Genomic DNA, 10,356 nt, shown 5'->3' on the forward strand with positions numbered 1-10,356 from the left:
TTAAAAATGTTTATATATAATGTTAAGGGAACACATCCATGAACGTGCGAGATTTGTACTGTGAAAAACCCATCCTGAGTTACTTCATGCATGATTTAAATTGAGAGCGAAGGCCTATTTCTAGGAATGTCACTCTGTAAAGCTTTACCACTGTCAGGGCCACTAGAATGATGCTGTAATGGAGGACCAACATATGAGTTAGAGTAACCCAAACTATGTGGAAATTAAAGGCACATTACGTGGGGCATTCTCTGGCAGTACTATTTTGACCCACTTGACTAAGAAGCAACATATTTGTTGAAACCTACACATGATGCTATAACTTTTGTGGCTATTGTGGTAAATCTATAATGATGCAGTAAACACTGCAGCCACTGAATCTCATGCATTCCACTGGCTCCGAGTACTGTTATATTTTCATGAAAGGTAAACAAAATCAAAACATTATAATTCCAATAAGTGCCCATTGTTAGCTGCACCTTAACTTCTTGTATGTGGAGACCAGCTTGGAGCCGTCCTTTGCCACAGTGGGTATGTGCTGAAGATGGTTTCATGCTGTCCTCACACCCACCTGTGTTGGGAGTGCTGGTGCTCCCCCCACTGGCCCCCTGCAACATGCCTCTATTGGGAGTGGCAGCAGAAGCACTTCCGCTGCCACCTCCGACACCTCCCTTGGCGACCTGATGACATCAGCGCACTTGCCGACCTCATCAAAAGAACCTGAGACACATTGGAAGCCATTTGCTTCCAGCACGTCAGAGGAACCAGGTGAAGTTTTCTTCCAGGAAGGGCAGAGAAGCACAGAGGAAAGGAAAGAGTTTTTCAGCCATTTGTTAGGCCCATCTGCCTATAAAGGGATTGGTGGGGTTAGGGGTGTGAAGAAAACTGCCTAACTGCATATTCCGGCATTTGACTGGCTATGTGTGTACTGGCATTTGGCTGACGGTGTGTCTGAACTTGGGATTTTGCTGGTGGTGATAATCGAATGGCATCTGGCTGGATGAGTGTTGAACGCCTTCTGGCTGGCGATGTGTGTGGCTGGCATTTTGATGGTGGTATGTGTGAAGTGGGGTTTGGTTGGGGTAAGCGTCACTTGCACGTAGGGTGTCAATTTCTTTTTTCCGCTTTGGGCTCCACTTGGGGGCAGATCAGACATTTGCGATGTTGGTCTGCCCCCAAAGGCAGACTTCACAATGTTTTATAATTTTAACTGTTTTATATTGTCATCATTTGCATTTGTCATGTTAATGTTTTATTTATCTTATTTATTCTAGTGCAAAGCTTTTGGTTTTTTTGATAGCAGCTCCTGCTTGCGGTTTCCGCACTGGTAGATCTGGAGGTTGTGTAGTTGCATGTGTTTGCTAAGAAAACATGTTTTGTACTGTTTACTTAAAATGATTATCATTACCCTGCATGAATGTGTTTTTTTAAAATGGTGTAATAATTGCAGCATATTTAGCTTGTTTTATTGTATGTCAAACTCTCTTTGGATTTGTATAAGATGTGTATTGTATTGTCTTTTGTTTAATTTTCTTTTGCTTTTCTTTGCTAGTGGGATATCGTTGGTGCTTGCAGTGTCTGTGCAGAGTAGGCGCTTGCTGTGTCTGTGCAGAGTAGGTGCTTGCTGTGTCTGTGCAGACTAGGTGAGCCTCAGTCTAGCTGTCTCTGACAAGTGAGTGGTATGGTTTTTGAGCATTTAGGTCTTTGTGGGCCTTGTATGGATTAACTTTTCCTTCCAGATTACTCCATACCAGAAACCTTACTTCGTGTTTGATAAAGCCACTTTATTACTTATTTTACACAGTGCTGATTATTGTTGACTTTTTTGTCGTGTTACTTTTATTAGAAAGGATTATGGCTAGCCACATGATTCGCTCAGCAGGTTGTTAGTTTGCTTTTACATTGTCGTCGGACCATGGTTCTGAGACTGACTCAGCATCTGAGGCAGAGGAGGAAGTCCAAGATTCAGATTCTGGCAGTGAATTTTCTGTCTGAGAGGAATCATCTGATGATGAAGTCACTCTGTGTGGTGGAAGTGACTCTCTTAGAGGAGGACACTGGCATGCCAACAGTGCAGCAAGAGGCATCTGGATTGCAGCCTGGGGCAGAAAGGCTTTCCAATGGAAGTGCTGAAATCTGGGTTGCCCCAAACACGGTGCAGCCTGTGTTGTCTGCCTTTCGTGGTATTGCAGGGTGTAGAGTCAAAACTGAAAATCTTTTGTCTTTGAATTTCTCTTAGTTGTTTATGGATGATTTATTTTTGGATGAGATTGCTGACCAGAATAACTTGTATGCTGAACAGTACTTGCAGGACAACAGTCCCACTCTAGAGCTACCGGTGGACTCTCATAAATCTGTATGAGCTGAAGAAGTGCTTGGGTTTAACTTTTTTGAAGGGCTTCATAAGGCAACCGTCTCTATTGTATCATTGGCCTACTAGTAGTAATTGGCATGTACTTCTGCTTCAGATGCTGCATTTTGTAAATAATGCATCAGCATTGCCACAGGATCATCCTGATTGTGACCGTCTCCTCAAGATTCGGCCTATCCTTGATCATTTTGTAGATGGCTTTTCAGAGATCTATATTCCAGTGAAAGGAATAGCTGTGGTCCTGTTTAAGGGCTGTTTGGTTTTTAGGCAGTACATTCTTAACAAGAGGGCAAGTTATGAAATTAAGATATATATGCTGTCTGAGAGTACTGCTGTTCAGGTCCCCCACCCCCCGGCTCTCCATCCACTTTTGGAGTCTGTGAGAGGACTTTTTAAACAAGATTGACCTTTTTATATGTAGATAATATCTACACTGGTATGCAGTTGTTCAAGGAATTGCTCAAAGTGGAGACTTTTGCTTGTGACACAATCCACCCTAATTGTAAAGATTACCCTAAAGAGCTTGCATGTCAAATGTTTCAGAGGGGACACTGCAGTGCCTTACAAAGTGATGAACTTCTGATTGTGAAATTTGCAGACAGGAGAGATGTCCACATGCTGACAACCTTTCATGATGAAAATTCTTCACCTGTGTCATGCATTTTGTATAGTAAGTTGGCTGTCCATTTGTTTCATTTAGCAACGTTAATGCTTTTGTTTTGTATTTAAGAATTGTTGTCCAGATTCAAAGATTACTTTTGTTTAGTTTCAGCAGTGTGTAATAGGCAGCCTTGTTGTGGGAGCAAGCAAATTTTCCTAGAGTTGGAATGGTGGGGGATGTGGCTAGATTGAAAGATCACCAGTTTTCTGAATACATTCCTCCCACGCCCCCACAAAAAAAACTTTCCCTGTAGGATATGTAAAGTCTGTGTCCCAAGAGTCATATGTACTGCCCGGACTGTTCTTCTAATCCTGGGCTATGTGTGCCTGCATGTTTGAAATTGTACCACACACAACTGAAGTATTGGGAGCAACTGTGAGCACAAAAGTGAACCAACTGGTCTGTATTGTTTAATATTTTTTGTTTACTCTCACAGTTGTCAGCAGTCTGATGTATTTAATTAGACCTGCTGTGTTTGTAATCCTAGTTGGATTTTCATCTTCTTCAAATTGGCTTGTGTTTTTTTTTTGTTTAAAAAAATTGTGACAGCAATGTGCTTGGCTGGTGGGGTGTGTGTGGACTAGCGTATGGGTGGCAGTGTGTGTTGGCTGGCGGTGTGCAGACTGGTGCTTGGCTGGCAGTATGCATGGATGGTGCTTGGCTGGCAGTGTGCATGGAGGGTCCCAGGCTGGTGGTGTGCATGGACTGGCGCTTGGCAGGCAGTGTGTGTGACTGGTGCTTTGCTGGCAGTGTGAATGGACGGTGCCTGGCAGATGGTGTGCGTGGACTGGCGCTTGGTTGGCAGTGTGTGTGACTGGTGCTTTGGTGGCAGTGTGCATGGACTGGTGCTTGGCTGGTGGTGAGTGTGAGGTGGCATTTCGCTGACAGTGTATGTGTACTTACTTACTGCTGGTCACAACACACAAATTGCCAGCCAAACTCCAGTCCACACACTCCATCAGCTGCCAGCCAGTGTTTTAGCTGTGTCAGTCCTGTAGGCGTATGGAAGTGATGGGCCCTTGAATGGGGCTGTTTGTTGATGTCAGTGTTGTAATGTGCTGGGTCCGCGGCTGGCGGTGTGGTTGGTTTTGTATGCGTCACGCATGAAATGTGTGAAAATGGCCTGTAAAGTTGTTGCCTTGTTGTGGCTTCACAGCTCTGAAGCTGCAAGTCATTGGTTCAGTTTTTAGAACTTTCAATTACTAATAGTGTATTAGATGGTAGTGAAATCTCATACATAAAATTCACTCACCTTTGTGCCAAATCCAACAATTGTGTGTGTGTGTGTGTGTACTTGAGGAATAGATGGTTGCAGTAATATTTGTCTTTTCGGTCTTTCTCTGGCAGGGTGCTCATTGTCTCTAGGGAAAATATTCTTCCAGAATCAGAATGGATCCACAAAATTCCTACCACCCAGCATTTCCCCACTTGCCCCAATAAAAATGCCACCTCACTTGTGTGACTGGGCTTAGTGCCCGGGGCAAGAACGGATCAAATTAACATAAATGGGAGCACTCGCAAAGGGACCCAAAGTGACATTACTTTGATTTGTTCTGTTGCAGGCACTAGATCCAGTCACACAAGTGAGGTACATTTTTTTATCATAAGACTTGAAATGCTGGGTAGAAGGACATTTGAGGTGCCCTGCAGATTCCAGAACTTTCCATCACAGAAATCTGAGGACAATTTGTTTTTTTAGTCAAAGTTTGAGGTCTGAAGGAATTTTGGGTCACATAACCTGGTGAGAGCCACGCAAGTCACCCCATCCTAGATTCCCCTAGGTGTCTAGTTTTCAAAAATAACAGGTTTGCTAGGTTTCCGTTGGTGCTGGCTGAGCTGGTCCCAAAATACCCAGCTAAGTATATTGCAAAAAAAGGTCAGTTTTCAGTGGAAACATGTGATGTGTCCACGTTGCGCTTTGGGCCGTTCCCTATCACTAGGCCTACCCACATAATTGAAGTACCATCTTTATTGAGAGACTTAGGGGGAAACACAGAATAGTAGAACAAATGTTATTACCAATTGTATTTCTCTGCATTTGTGCTCCCCAAATGTAAGCTAGTATGTAAGAAAGATGTCATTTTGAGAAATGCCCTCTAACTCACATGCTTGTATGGGTACCCACAAATTCAGAGATGTGCAAATAATGACTGCTTCTAAGTTTAATAGCTGGTGCCCATTTTGGAAATGCATAAGTTTCCTTGATACTCATTTTTGACTGTTTATAGTTTACAGTATGAATTGCTGTATACCCGGTACACAATGAAAAACCATTGCAAGGTGCAGCTCAGTTACTGGCTCTGGGTACCTTGAGATCTTGGAAATCCCACAAACCCTATATATCCGCAAAAGCAGAAGGGTCAAATGTAATGATATATTGCTTTGCAAATCGGTCATGATGATGAGAGGTTCCAAACGAAACGTTGTGACAAATAGCCATTTGTTTTCTACTAATTTTCATTTTTTTTTTATTTCAACACTTATTTTCGTTAGGAAAACCTCGAAGGATCTACACAAATGACCTATTGCTGAATTCAGAATTTTGTTTAGTTATAGGAAACATATAGCCTTCCGAGTTCCACCATGGGTTTCACACCTGTTTCCACAACATACTGGAAGAAGGCTGAAACCATTAAAAAAAAAAAAAAGAAACAAAATAGGGACAAATGGGGTATTCTCTCAGTAAAATGCCAAAACTGTTGTACAAAATGTGGTTTTCTGAATCAAGTCTGCCTGTTCCTGATAGCTGGGAATATGGTGATTTCAGCACCCAAAACCTTTTGCTGATGCCGTTCACAGGAAAAAAAGACACTTTCTTCTGCAGCAGTTTTTTCCTGTTTTTCCCAAATCCCAAAATGTAGCTTTATTTTGAATAATTTCTTGTTCCTCTCCAGGTGAATCTAAAAACCCTGGGTACCTTTAGAATCCCCAGGATGTTGGGAAAAAAAGTATGCAAATTTAACCTGGATAGCTTAGGGGGACAAAGTAATGGAGACCAAACCGTGAACTGTCCAACATAGCCACAAAAAGGCTTAGCACTGCAGGGAAAAGGCCTACCAGCGAAAGGGTTAAAGAATCTATCCCTTTTAGAGAAGGTATTTAGTAACAATGCAAAGAGTGTTTGCTTCAAGTATTCTAAATTACTGTCATAAAAAAGAGCTGTTCTCTACTCTTTACTACATATAGCCAAACAGTTTAGTCCAGTATGTCACCTATTATTTTCAATATACATTTCAAAAACATCTTTCTCAAGCTATCTGACCAAAATAAACACAAAGTACATAACAGGTAACACGTAATAAGGTCTTCTATTTCATTCAAGATTACCTATTATGTACACTCCCTATATACGTGTGTGAGTTTATATATATTTTACTAACTGGCGGTTGCCAGTACGTAGTTATAGTAAGGACCATTTTTCCATAGAAAGACCGTTTTTTTGTTTTGCCAATAACTTTGGTGTTGCTTGTGAAGCTTCACAACATTTTCAAAATGTATACTTTGGTCGGATCAGCTGCTATGTTGAAAGTTTAGGGGTGATCCGTCAAGCAGGGGCACAGAAAAAAAGGGGGGTTCCCGAAACACTTTTTCCTCATTTTAAGTCAAGGGGATTTTTCAAAATTTTGAACATGACTACAGTCCAAACCGCTGAACGGAATTACACCAGATTTCTTAGAAAGCTAGCTCTTGGCCCAGAAAGCATACTTTTTGAGATTTGGTGTAAATCCATTCACTAATTTTGGAGAAATTAGAGTTTAAAAAAAATAAATATATTGAGACACGGATCCAACTGTTCCCGTGCTCTTATCTGAACGTTTGCCAACATTTCAACCAGGAAGTGTTTGCAGCCATCTTGGGACTCTGCTTCAGCCGATTTCCAGAAAAACCAAGTAAAAAAGAAAAGGGGCAGGGGTAGGGACACCCTGACCCCTTAGCTCTGGTACTGGGGTCTCTGAGAAATGTCAGAAAAGTCAGCAATTTTTCAGGTTTAAAAATAAATAAATAAAAAATTGCGGTTTCCCAGTTTCTATTACTGGAGCCTCCAGGTGCACCAGGTCCCAGAGGCATGCTAAAAATAAGGAGGGGGAGGAGGGAGCAAAGGGTTCCACTTCTGGACTTGCTGAAACCCAGGAACAGCTACCTCCCTGTAGCGATTATTAGACTGCATGTGAGGGGGAGAGGGGCAGGTGGCACCCCCCACCCCGAGGAACACCACCTCCCTGGGGCAAAATGTAGGAAGGGGTACTGCAGACCCCCAGCCCCTGCAGGCACAGGGACCACCACTTCCCCAGGGCTCAAATAAAACAATGAAGGGGATCTGTTTTGAACCCCTGGCTCTGGGGACCACCACTTCCCCAGGGCAAAACACATTAGAAGGAGGCCACACAGACCCCCTGAGGACCACCAGCCCCCAGGGCCAGCTCCTGCTATGTCCCAGGGTGCTCACCCCGGGACATAGCAGTTTGTATTTGCTTGGTGGGAGCAGATAGCTCCCGCCAAGCAAAAGCAGGCAAAGGGGGGAGAGAGAGAGAGAGAGATTGAGAGAGAGAGAAATAGAGAGAGAGAGAGAGAGAGAAAGAGAGAGAGAGAGAGAGAAAGAGAGAGAGAGAGAGAGAGAGATTGTTATGAGTGTTATAGTTACATTTAGATGCAGAGCGGAACAGAGTCACTTCTGCCTAAAAGTCAAGATATTGTGCTGTCAGTCAGTAGACGGAGTTCAAATCCTAGTATCGCTCGGCAGTGTGACTGTTTATTTACTAGTGTTCTGGCTGTTGAACATTCCTAGTGATGGAACATTCACGTTTCTTTCCAATCACATGCATAGGTGGACTGTCACAGCTATGTCTGGAAGCATTACAGTAATGAGTCACTTATGGCCTAAAGGTTAAGGTCCCAGACCCTCACACTGAAAGATGAGGGTTCTACTCCAGGTGTGCCCATGCTCATTTATCTTCTTTAATTTCTTTATAACTTCAAAAGTTTAAGGATCATACTGAAAGGTGATCTCTTTTTTTAATTGACATACATTTTTCTTGACATACATGTTTCTTTTCAATTTGTCTAGACATATCTCATTCTAGGTATATCATTCGTCAAAGCCTAAAAAATCTCTCTCTTTCTCCCACTCATGCACCCATTCAGATCCTTATGCACCCACTCACAGCTGCACTCAGACTCATGCACCCACTCACACCCACTGAAACTCTCACACACTGACGCAAAGAGCCACAATGACACTGACGCACCCACTCACAGACCCAATAAGACACTGATACACACACTCAGACAAGACACTCTCACAGACATTCTCACACCCAGATACAGCCTGTCACACTTATTCTCACACCCAGAGAGACAGTCCGCGGCCAAATCCCACCCCGCATGACCAAAGGACATGCTCAATGAGGGGATGGGGGATGGCTGCATCATCTGGCTGCAGGCCAGGCCATGTGGCCAACCCCGCCACACACTGACAAAGACCTCGTGCGGCGTGGATTTGGGTGGTTATGGAGTTGGGTTGTTATAGGGGTAGGCCGCAGGGCCTGGCCAGCGGGCACACCCTGCCACCAAACCCTTCTGTGCACAGCCAAAAGCTGTGCACAGTGCTGGGTTGGGTTGTGGTAGGGGTTGGATTAATAAATAGTAATGGAAATTACTTTATGTTAAAAAAAAATAACAAAAATCGTAGTTTACTGAAAAAAAACTCAAGGTTAAAGGTATGTTATACTTAGGAAATAGAATTAAAAACAACATAGAAATTTGCTTGAAAAAAAACTAAGATTACAGGGACGTTATGGTTCGGCTCACATTTTAAATGTGCAAAACCATAGAAATTCACCAGTTAAGAGTTATTTCAAGTAACTATAACTCACGCCCTCCCCATACACAACACATTACCCCACAAATTACAGCAATCATGACAGCTTTGATAACATCATTGATGTCATTGTAACATCTGCAGTAAAGTTATTGATCAGATAACTGTGCATGGGGGGGGGACGAGTTATAGTTACCTTAGAGCACAAGTTACAGTTCCTTGAAATATCCAACTATACCAGGTGAATGTCTATGGTTTTGAATGTTTAAAATGTGAGCCTAACTATAATGTCCCTGTAACCAAAATTAAAGGTTACAGGGACGTTATAGTTAGGAAAAAGAATAAAAAAAACAACAACAAACAAGCATTTACAATGCAACGGGTCTTGCGTTTGCTCATGTTAGAGCTGATAGCGTTGTAAACTCCTAACCCGACTTCTCACCTATCGGCAAAAGTGCATTTATGTACGTAACCGAAAAAGTGCAATTAACTATGTAAAGCGCTCGACTTCTGCCAAGCGAAGTCGCGCTAGTAAATTAGAGAAAAATTAGTCCACGAGCCGGACAGAAAACAGCGAGCCTCGCATGTTTTCTGTACTTGGTCGCTGCACTCGAGGAGGGCTAGCCACCGGAAAAGGCATGACGTATGCATGCCTTTGACTAATGAAAGCAAGCAGATTTTATTAGGCAAGCCCACGAACCAATGAAAAACACTGATGTGACGTCGACAGGGATACGAGCCCTTTTCTAAACCCTAAAGCGTCTCGCTGTGATACGCATGCGCGAGCGCATGCAACGCAGGCTCGACCCTAAAAACATAGAAATTCACTTAAAAAAAACAAAGGTTACAGGGACGTTATAGTGTAGCTCACATTTTAAACATACTATAGAGTTATCGCAACTAACTATAGCTGGAGCCCTAGGGTAACTATAACTCGCCCCCGCCATGCACAGTTTTTTTGTCAAAAATGTTATTGCAAATATTACACTGATATTATCAAGGATGTTATCAAAGATGTCCTGAGTGTCATATTTGTGGGGTAATAGCAGTGTATGGCGAGGGAGCGAGTTATATTTACCTTAAGACACTAGTTATAGTAACATTAGACAACTCTACCTTTAACAGGTGAATTTCTGTTGTTTGGTATGTTTGGCTCATATTTTAAACTATAACGTCCCTGTAACCTTTATTTTTTCAGTGAATTTCTACTTTTTTTTTTTCTCAGTGTGAAGTAATTTTCATTCCTATACGTTAATTCAACGACCTTCAGGCTCTACTGTCAACCCCTATAACCACCCAACCCCATGCCACGCATAGCCTTTGGCTGTGTGCAATGGGGTTGGCCACATGGCCTGTCCTGTGGCCAATACCCCTACCCAGCCAAACCCATGCTGCTTATAGCTTTTGGCCATGCACAGCAGTAGCTGGCTGGAGGTCCGCATGCCCCCTCCCCCGACCGATTTCAGCCCCGGGAACCACATCCCCAGGGTCCAACCTTCTAAAATG

General features: G+C 43.0%; 1 protein-coding gene across 3 annotated transcripts in view; it reads right to left on the minus strand.

Annotated features, from left to right (window-relative positions):
- Window positions 1–10,356, minus strand: part of FASTKD2 (FAST kinase domains 2) — a 211,076-nt gene that overhangs the window by 80,239 nt on the left and 120,481 nt on the right. The gene's annotated exons all lie outside the window — the stretch shown is intronic.

Source organism: Pleurodeles waltl, chromosome 3_1 (genome assembly GCF_031143425.1).
Source record: "Pleurodeles waltl isolate 20211129_DDA chromosome 3_1, aPleWal1.hap1.20221129, whole genome shotgun sequence".
In the NCBI taxonomy this organism is placed as follows: Eukaryota; Metazoa; Chordata; class Amphibia; order Caudata; family Salamandridae; genus Pleurodeles; species Pleurodeles waltl.